The following is a 10,864-nucleotide window of genomic DNA, read 5'->3' as shown; positions in this document are numbered from 1 at the left end:
ACTTCATCGTAGAGACATGAAATTTGGTACACATGTAGAGCTCACCAAAAGACTCAGAACTTACATTTAATGTTATAAGCCAACTATCACAGGAAGTCGGCCATTTTGTATTGAACGTCCATTTTTTACCTCGATTTTGACGTTTACAGCCTTCGTATTTGATCGAACTCCTCCTAGGGATTTCGATTGATCGACTTCAAACTTGGTCAGTCTGATCATAAGGCATGTTTGATTTAAAGTTATCAAATTGGTGAGTTTTGGAGCATGTTGAAGGGGGGTTAGCAGGGGTCAAAGTTCACCTACTCGCCATGAAACACGAAACTCTTATATTTCCTATACAAAAACACATAGAGGGACCAAACTTTCAGTGATTGATCGTCATCGGGTGCCCTACAATACCCTATGATCAAATGATGACATCACTTAGGCCACGCCCCCTGAGAACAGGAAGTGTCATGTTTTACTGTGAACGGTCGCTATCTTAGCCCTTTGACCTCATCAATATGAAACTGTGTCCAGAGACAGAAGACATGTTGGTGTGTTTAGGATTCCAACCCTGACCGGCTTTGACATAGCAGGTGGGCGTGGCGGCGTGGCGAAGTGACCTGTAACGCCGTTGCCATACGTTTGGCTCTGAATTCCACAATTTCGGGCCCAGCTGCTCCAAACTCACTAGGATGGATCCTTATCCACTCACCGACAGGAATTCATAACAAAATTTGGTGGGCGTGGCCTAATTTCTCTATAGCGACCCCTAGAGTATTTTAAATGAACAGCCCCAAGCCATGCTTAAACCTAGAATTACGAAACTTGGTACACATGTGTATTTTGTCGGGACGTACAAAAAAGTCTCTTAGAGCTATGCTCTAAACCCAACAGGAAGTCGGCCATTTTAGATTGAATTTCATTTGACCTCGATTTTGACGTTTACAGCATTCGTATTTGATCGAACTCCTCCTAGGGATTTCGATTGATCGGCTTCAAACTCGGTCAGTCTGATCATAAGGCATGTCTGATTTAAAGTTATCAAATTGGTGACTGTATGAGCTTGCTGAAGGGGGGTTACCAGGGGTCAAAGTTCACCTACTCGCCATGAAACACGAAACTCTTATATATCCTGCACAGAAACTCACAGAGACACCAAATTTTCAGTTATTGATCAACAATAGGTGTCCTAAAATACCCTGTGGTGAAATGATGACATCGCTTAGGCCACGCCCCCTGAGAACAGGAAGTGTCATGTTTTACTGTGAACGGTCGCTATCTTAGCCCTTTGACCTAATCAACATGAACCTGTGTCCAGAGACAGAAGACATGTTGGTGTGTTGAGGTTTCCAACCCTGACCGGCTTTGAGATAGCAGCTGGGCGTGGCGGCGTGGCGAAGTGACCTGTAACGCCGATGCCATACGTTTGCTTCTAGATTCCACATGTTTCGACCGAGCTGCACCAAACTTGGCTTGAGTGATGCTGGTGTGATACCTGAAAATTCTATGTCATCAGATTATGACGTCATCTAAGCCCCGCCCCCTCAGAACAGGAAGTGCTATTTTTTTCCTTGGAAACTTTCATCTATGGCTCTCTTGACCTAATCAAGGTGATTCTGTGTTGGATGACAGATAGGAAGTTGGTCTCGCTTGCTTTAAAGTGCCAAGAGTTTTCAATGGCGGCAACGCCGTTCGTATACGTTTGCCTCTACATTCCACATATTTTGACCGAGCTGCATCAAACTTGGCCTGAGTGATCCTGGAGGCTTGCCCGTCAATCCTACGTCATCACATTATGACGTCATCTAAGCCCCGCCCCCTCGGAACCGGAAGTGCCGTTTTTTTCCTTGGAAAGCTCTGTTTATGGCTCTCTTGACCTAATCAAGGTGATTCTGTGTTAGATGACAGATAGGAAGTTGGTCTCGCTTGCTTTAAAGTGCCAAGAGTTTTCAATGGCGGCAACGCCGTTCGTATACGTTTGCCTCTACATTCCACATATTTTGACCGAGCTGCATCAAACTTGGCCTGAGTGATCCTGGAGGCTTGCCCGTCGATCCTACGTCATCACATTATGACGTTATCTAAGCCCCGCCCCCTCGGAACAGGAAGTGCCGTGTTTTTCCTTGGAAAGCTCTGTTTATTGCTCTCTTGACCTAATCAAGGTGATTCTGTGTTGGATGACAGATAGGAAGTTGGTCTCGCTTGCTTTAAAGTGCCAAGAGTTTTCAATGGCGGCAACGCCGTTCGTATACGTTTGCCTCTACATTCCACATATTTTGACCGAGCTGCATCAAACTTGGCCTGAGTGATCCTGGAGGCTTGCCCGTCGATCCTACGTCATCATATTATGACGTCATCTAAGCCCCGCCCCCTCGGAACAGGAAGTGCCGTTTTTTTTCCTTGGAAAGCTCTGTTTATGACTCTCTTGACCTAATCAAGATGATTCGGATGATAAACTCTGTCAATGCTCACTGCTGGCTGAACCGTGTGGGCGTGGCCAAATGGCGAATATCAGTCCCTCGCCATATACATACGTTTGGCTCTAATTCACACATGGATCATCCGATTGGCGCCAAACTGGATATGTATGACCTTTGTTCTGCTCTAAAGAGCCCAACGGGTTTGAGATGTAATTTGGGGAAAATCCGCGACAGCTTCTGCAGCGGCTAGCGGGCGGCAGTGCTGGAAACTGCGGCAGAGCTTCTGCGGTGGGGAGCGGGCTGCGGCTCTGGAAAACGCGCGAGAGCTTCTGCGGTGGCCGGAACCCCCGCGGTGGCCAATAGGCCGGAGCGGCGCTTGCTGCGAGGGCCGCCCGAGGCTGCTCGCAGCTTTAATTATTATTATTACGATTCTGCCCCCCCAAAGAGGCGCCTTTTTGGGGGCTTTATCATATTCAAAAACTCACCAAACTTGGCGGTCGCGACTAGAAAATTTAAAAATTTTGAATTTTAAGGTTGTCGCAAAAATCGCAAAAAAAATTGCTCAACGGCGGCAACTAGCAATTTTCTGTTGACACAATGTTATGAACGTATTTCATCGTAGAGACATGAAATTTGGTACACTTGTAGAGCTCACCAAAAGACTCAGAACTTACATTTAATGTTATTAGCCAACTATCACAGGAAGTCGGCCATTTTGTATTGAACGTCCATTTTTTTCCTCGATTTTGACGTTTACAGCCTTCGTATTTGATCGAACTCCTCCTAGGGATTTCGATTGATCGACTTCAAACTCGGTCAGTCTGATCATAAGGCATGTTTGATTTAAAGTTATCAAATTGGTGAGTTTTGGAGTATGTTGAAGGGGGGTTAGCAGGGGTCAAAGTTCACCTACTCGCCATGAAACACGAAACTCTTATATTTCCTATAAAAAAACACATAGAGGGACCAAACTTTCAGTGATTGATCGGCATCGGATGTCCTAAAATACCCTGTGGTGAAATGATGACATCACTTAAGCCACGCCCCCTGAGAACAGGAAGTGTCATGTTTTACTGTGAGCGGTCGCTCTCTTAGCCCTTTGACCTAATCAACATGAAACTGTGTCCAGACACAGAAGACATGTTGGTGTGTTGAGGATTCCAACCCTGACCGGCTTTGAGATAGCAGCTGGGCGTGGCGGCGTGGCGAAGTGACCTGTAACGCCGATGCCATACGTTTGCTTCTAGATTCCACATGTTTCGACCGAGCTGCACCAAACTTGGCTTGAGTGATGCTGGTGTGATACCTGAAAATTCTATGTCATCAGATTATGACGTCATCTAAGCCCCGCCCCCTCAGAACAGGAAGTGCTATTTTTTTCCTTGGAAACTTTCATCTATGGCTCTCTTGACCTAATCAAGGTGATTCTGTGTTGGATGACAGATAGGAAGTTGGTCTCGCTTGCTTTAAAGTGCCAAGAGTTTTCAATGGCGGCAACGCCGTTCGTATACGTTTGCCTCTACATTCCACATATTTTGACCGAGCTGCATCAAACTTGGCCTGAGTGATCCTGGAGGCTTGCCCGTCAATCCTACGTCATCACATTATGACGTCATCTAAGCCCCGCCCCCTCGGAACCGGAAGTGCCGTTTTTTTCCTTGGAAAGCTCTGTTTATGGCTCTCTTGACCTAATCAAGGTGATTCTGTGTTGGATGACAGATAGGAAGTTGATCTCGCTTGCTTTAAAGTGCCAAGAGTTTTCAATGGCGGCAACGCCGTTCGTATACGTTTGCCTCTACATTCCACATATTTTGACCGAGCTGCATCAAACTTGGCCTGAGTGATCCTGGAGGCTTGCCCGTCAATCCTACGTCATCACATTATGACGTCATCTAAGCCCCGCCCCCTCGGAACCGGAAGTGCCGTTTTTTTCCTTGGAAAGCTCTGTTTATGGCTCTCTTGACCTAATCAAGGTGATTCTGTGTTGGATGACAGATAGGAAGTTGGTCTCGCTTGCTTTAAAGTGCCAAGAGTTTTCAATGGCGGCAACGCCGTTCGTATACGTTTGCCTCTACATTCCACATATTTTGACCGAGCTGCATCAAACTTGGCCTGAGTGATCCTGGAGGCTTGCCCGTCAATCCTACGTCATCACATTATGACGTCATCTAAGCCCCGCCCCCTCGGAACCGGAAGTGCCGTTTTTTTCCTTGGAAAGCTCCGTTTATGGCTCTCTTGACCTAATCAAGATGATTCAGATGATAAGCTCTGTCAATGCTCGCTGCTGGCTGAACCGTGTGGGCGTGGCCAAATGGCGAATATCAGTCCCTCGCCATATGCATATGTTTGGCTCTTATTCACGCATAGATCATCCGATTGACGCCAAACTGGATATGTATGACCTTTGTTCACCTCTAAAGAGCCCAACGAGGTTGAGATGTAGTTTGGCTCCACTGCGCCCCCTAAGTTAATACATCGGCCGTATGTCCTCGACGCATCGACCGATCTGCACCAGATTTTTCGACAGTCGTCGGGGAGCGCCGCCGAACGCATTCACGCGTGTCGACCGGTGGACGGGCGGGGAAAATGCGCGACAGCTCCTGCGGCGGCTAGCGGGCGGCGGTGCTGGAAACTGCGGCGGAGCTTCCGCGGTGGGGAGCGGGCTGCGGCTCTGGAAACCGCGCGAGAGCTTCTGCGGTGGCCGGAACCCCCGCGGTGGCCAATAGGCCGGAGCGGCGCTTGCTGCGAGGGCCGCCCGAGGCTGCTTGCAGCTTTAATTATTATTCTGCCCCCCTCTTCGTGCGCCTTTTTGGGGGCTTTATCATATTCAAAAACTCACCAAACTTGGCGGAAGCGACTAGGCGGTTTAAAAATTTTGAATTTTAAGGTCGACGCAAAAATCGCAAAAAAAATTGCTCAACGGCGGCAACTAGCAATTTTCAAAAGACCCATTGCTATTCACTTACTTCAACGTAGAGACTTGAAATTCGGTACAGTTGTAGAGCTCACTAAGACGCTCAGAATTTACAAGTAATGTCATAGTGCAAGTATCGCAGGAAGTCGGCCATTTTGTATTGAAGGTCCATTTTGGACCTCGATTTTGACGTTTACAGCCTTCGTATTTGATCGAACTCCTCCTAGGGATTTCGATTGATCGGCTTCAAACTCGGTCAGTCTGATCATAAGGCATGTCTGATTTAAAGTTATCAAATTGGTGAGTTTTGGAGCATGTTGAAGGGGGGTTAGCAGGGGTCAAAGTTCACCTACACGCCATGAAACAAAAACCTCTTATATTTCCTATACAAAAACACATAGAGGGACCAAACTTTCAGTGATTGATCGACATCAGGTGTCCTAAAATACCCTGCAGTGAAATTTTTTTTTTATGTAGGCCACGCCCCCTGAGAGCAGGAAGTGTAATGTTTTACTGTGAACGGTCGCTATCTTAGCCCTTTGACCTAATCAACATGAAACTGTGTCCAGAGACAGAAGACATGTTGGTGTGTTGTGGATTCCAACCCCGACCGGCTGCGATGAAGCAGGTGGGCGTGGCGGCGTTGCGAACGCCATCGAATTTCGTTTGGCTCTGAATTCCACAGTTTCGGGGTGAGCTGCTCCAAACTCACTAGGATGGATCCTTATCCATCCCCGAACAGGAATCCATAGCGATATTTGGTGGGCGTGGCCTAATTTTTCTATAGCGACCCCTAGAGTATTTTAAATGAACAGCCCCAGGCCATGCTTTATCCTAGAATTACAAAACTTGGTACACATGTGTATCTTGTCAGGACGTACAAAAAAGTCTCTTGGAGCCATGCTCTAAACCCAACAGGAAGTCGGCCATTTTGTATTGAAGGTCCATTTTGGACCTCGAGTTTGACGTTTACAGCCTTTGCATTTGATCGAACTCCTCCTAGGGATTTCGATTGATCGGCTTCAAACTCGTTCAGTCTGATCATAAGGCATGTCTGATTTAAAGTTATCAAATTGGTGACTGTATGAGCTTGCTGAAGGGGGGTTAGCAGGGGTCAAAGTTCACCTACTCGCCATGAAACACGAAACTCTTATATTTCCTATATAAAAACACATAGAGGGACCAACCGTTCAGTCATTGATCATCATCGGGTGTCCTAAAATACCCTGTGGTGAAATTATTTTTTTAAGTAGGCCACGCCCCCTGAGAACAGGAAGTGTCATGTTTTACTGTGAACGGTCGCTATCTTAGCCCTTTGACCTAATCAACATGAAACTGTGTCCAGAGACAGAAGACATGTTGGTGTGTTGTGGATTCCAACCCCGACCGGCTGCGATGAAGCAGGTGGGCGTGGCGGCGTTGCGAACGCCATCGAATTTCGTTTGGCCCTGAATTCCACAGTTTCGGGGTGAGCTGCTCCAAACTCACTAGGATGGATCCTTATCCATCCCCGAACAGGAATCCATAGCGATATTTGGTGGGCGTGGCCTAATTTTTCTACATTGCCCCATAGGATATTTTAAAAAATCAGCCCCAAGACATGCTTTGACTTAGAATTACGAAACTTGGTACACATGTGTATCTTGTCAGGACGTACAAAAAAGTCTCTTAGAGCCATGCTCTAAACCCAACAGGAAGTCGGCCATTTTAGATTGAAGTTCATTTGACCTCGATTTTGACGTTTACAGCCTTCGTATTTGATCGAACTCCTCCTAGGGATTTCGATTGATCGACTTCAAACTTGGTCAGTCTGATCATAAGGCATGTTTAATTTAAAGTTATGAAATTGGTGAGTTTTGGAGCATGTTGAAGGGGGGTTAGCAAGGCTCAAAGATCCCCTGTGATTGATTGTGTAATATGTTACACAGTCAATTACAAAGGGGATTATTTTGTCATGTGTAGGGCAATGCTGCCCTCTGGTGTCGAATTACTGAAATAATGAAACTATTTCAGTAATTTCAGTAATTCGACACCAGAGGGCAGCATTGCCCTACGGAATGACAGTTCAATGTTGAATTAAATAGGAAAAAATTAAATAATTTGTAATTCTAACACAAAAACTCACAGAGACACCAAAGTTTGAGTTATTGATCATCCTGGGGTGTAGAATAATATCCAATGGTCAAATGATGACATCACGTAGGCCACGCCCTCTGACAACAGGAAGTCTTGTATTTTACTGTGAACGGTCGATAGCTTCTGCACCAAACTTTGCACGAGTGACCCTGGTGGGATCCTTGACGACCCTATGTCATCATATTATGACGTCATCTAAGCCCCGCCCCCTCAGAACAGGAAGTGCCGTTTTTTTACTTGGAAAGCTCCGTTTATGGCTCTCTTGACCTAATCAAGAAGATTCGGATGATAAACTCTGTCAATTCTCGCTGCTGGCTGAACCGTGTGGGCGTGGCCAAACGGCGAATATCAGTCCCTCGCCATATGCATACGTTTGGCTCTTATTCAGGCATAGATCATCCGATTTGCGCCAAACTGGATATGTATGACCTTTGTTCACCTCTAAAGAGCCCAACGGGTTTGAGATGTAATTTGGCTCCACTGCGCCCCCTAAGTTAATACATGGGTTGTATCTCCTCGACGCATCGACCGATCTGCGCCAGATTTTTTGACAGTCGTCGGGCAGCGCCGCCGAACGCATTCACGCGTATCGCCCGGTGGACGGGCGGGGAAAATGCGCGACAGCTTCTGCGGCGGCTGGCGGGCGGCGGTGCTGGAAACTGCGGCGGAGCTTCCGCGGTGGGGAGCGGGCTGCGGCTCTGGAAAACGCGCGAGAGCTTCTGCGGTGGCCGGAACCCCCGCGGTGGCCAATAGGCCGGAGCGGCGCTTGCTGCGAGGGCCGCCCGAGGCTGCTTGCAGCTTTATTCTTATTACCTTTCCTACATTCCCCAACTTTTTTATGAATGCTATAAAAAAAATCTTGCTTTGTCTTCTCTATCCCATTGTTCCTGCCATTTCTTCCTAATATACTTTTTACTTATACGTTTGACCTCATTTTTACTTATTTTGATATTAAGATCAACATTATCCTTTTTTGCTGCATTTTTAGCAAATTTATCCGCCAACTCATTTCCTACTATTCCAATATGGGCAGGAATCCAAACTAATTTAACCCTGGACCCATATTTTTTAATTCTAAAAGTTGATTGATTAATATCCAATATGATATCTTGTCTTGTTTCTGAATTTTGCTCTAAAATAATTATTAATGCACTACTTGAGTCTGAACAAATCAATATCTCCTTCTTCCTCGTTTCCTCACTCCATTCTTAATATAATATAATATAATATATATAATATAGCCATTAATTCACCTGTGTATACTGTCAACCTATCTGTTACTCTTTTATTTTTCATAATATTTAAGTCTGGAATTATAAATGCTATTCCTATTTTATCATTAGATCTAGCCAGATCTAGAGAAACTCATCCATGCGTTCATCTTCAGTCGTATTGATTATTGCAACAGCGTCTTCACAGGTCTGTCCAACAAATCAATCAAACAGCTGCAGCTGATCCAGAATGCTGCTGCTCGCGTTCTCACTAAAACCAGGAAGATAGAGCACATAACACCAGTTTTAAAGTCCCTCCACTGGCTCCCTGTAGCTCAAAGAATAGACTTTAAAATACTGTTAGTTTATAAATCACTGAACGGCTTAGCACCACAATACATTAAAGATCTGCTTTTATTGTATGAACCTTCCAGACCTCTCAGGTCTTCCGGTTCTGGTCTGCTCTGCATCCCCAGAACCAGAACCAAACGAGGAGAAGCAGCTTTCAGCATCTATGCACCACAAATTTGGAACAAACTTCCAGAAAACTGTAAAACAGCTGAAACACTGACTTCTTTTAAATCTAGACTAAAAACCCACCTGTTTAGAATTGTATTTGAAATGTAATCAATTACAAATTTATTGATGGAACTTGACTTAATGCTTTGTTTTGATTATTGATTCTATATTGCATTGTGTTTCTGTGTTTGTAATGATGTAAAGCACTTTGAAATGTCTTGCTGCTGAAATGTGCTATACAAATAAAATTTGATTGATTGATTGATTGATTAGACATTTTAGAAGCATCTGTATATATACTTGTATATACTCTGCATATTCTTTCCTTATATACCTTTCCACCTCTTTCTTTTCTATTTGTCTGCCTTTTTCCAATAAACTTAAATCAACTTCAGCTTTTCCACTTAACCAAGGTGGAGTATCAGGAATACTCACCACAGGACTAATTAAATAATAATTTATTCCTACCTCATTTATTTCATTATTAATAATCCATCCAAAACTATTTATCTTCTTTTTTTTTTTTTACTTTTTCTTGACATGGTTGTAATATAACATTTGGAGGAAAACTTTCCTTATGTCCTTTAATATTTGCCCAATAATTTATGGCTAGTTGTTTTCTCCTGAGCTCCAGTGGCATCTCACCCATTTCAACTTGTAAAGCTGATACTGGGGTTGTTTTCATTGCTCCGCAACAAATTCTTAATGCCTGATATTGTATTCTATCTATTTCTTTTAGTAAACTATTAGAAGCTGAATTATATACAATACATCCATAATCAAATACTGATCTAATTAGTCAGATGTATATTATTTTTAAAGCTTTCCTACCAGCTCCCCAATCTTTACCTCTTAAACATCTCATTATATTTAGTTTTTTTTTTTTTTACTTTTCTCAATAATTTTTTTAATATGTATTTTCCATGTAAGTTTTTTATCAAACCAAATTCCTAAATATTTTATCTGATCTATCCTTTCTATAACATTCTCATATAATTTAAGATTTACATTAACATTTATTTTCCTATTAGTAAATGTAACGAATTTAGATTTAGATATTGAAATTCTAAATCCCCATCTTCTACACTTTTTATTGCCTCTTGTATTTTCTTATTTACAAATTTTACGTTTTTTCCCCCTTTTCCAAATAAGACCATCATCTGCAAATAATGTCACTCCAAATGGGAGGGTCTAACAATTAACAACGTAATCTAAACATTTCCAAATATAAAAATGAATTACAAATTTTGGTTCTAAATTAACTTAAATATATTCCAACTACCCAAAGAACAAAACTAAATTGGTAAAAAGTACAAACTACAAAAATTTTGCATAAATGGCCACAACAATTAGGTATGTCACCTATTAGTTCAGCTACATAATAAGAAATGTTTTGTTCGATTTGTCTGGATTCCTGCTCATGTAGGTAAAGAAGGAAATGAAGAAGTAGATATATTAGCTAAACAGGCCCCAAAAGCAGATATTATTAACTTAAATATTTCTTTCAGCAAAAGTGAGGGAAAATCTATTATTCAAAATAAAATCCTTAAGGTTTGACAGGAACAATGGGCTAATCATGACACTGGTAGAGATTTATATAAAATTCAAAAGACTGTGGGAGGTAATGGTTGCATGAATGGAAGGTGGAAAGAAGAGATAGTCATATCTCGATGTGGAAT

Source organism: Xiphophorus hellerii, chromosome 19, assembly GCF_003331165.1.
Source record: "Xiphophorus hellerii strain 12219 chromosome 19, Xiphophorus_hellerii-4.1, whole genome shotgun sequence".
NCBI lineage: Eukaryota > Metazoa > Chordata > Actinopteri > Cyprinodontiformes > Poeciliidae > Xiphophorus > Xiphophorus hellerii.
This window is presented reverse-complemented; position numbering follows the sequence as displayed.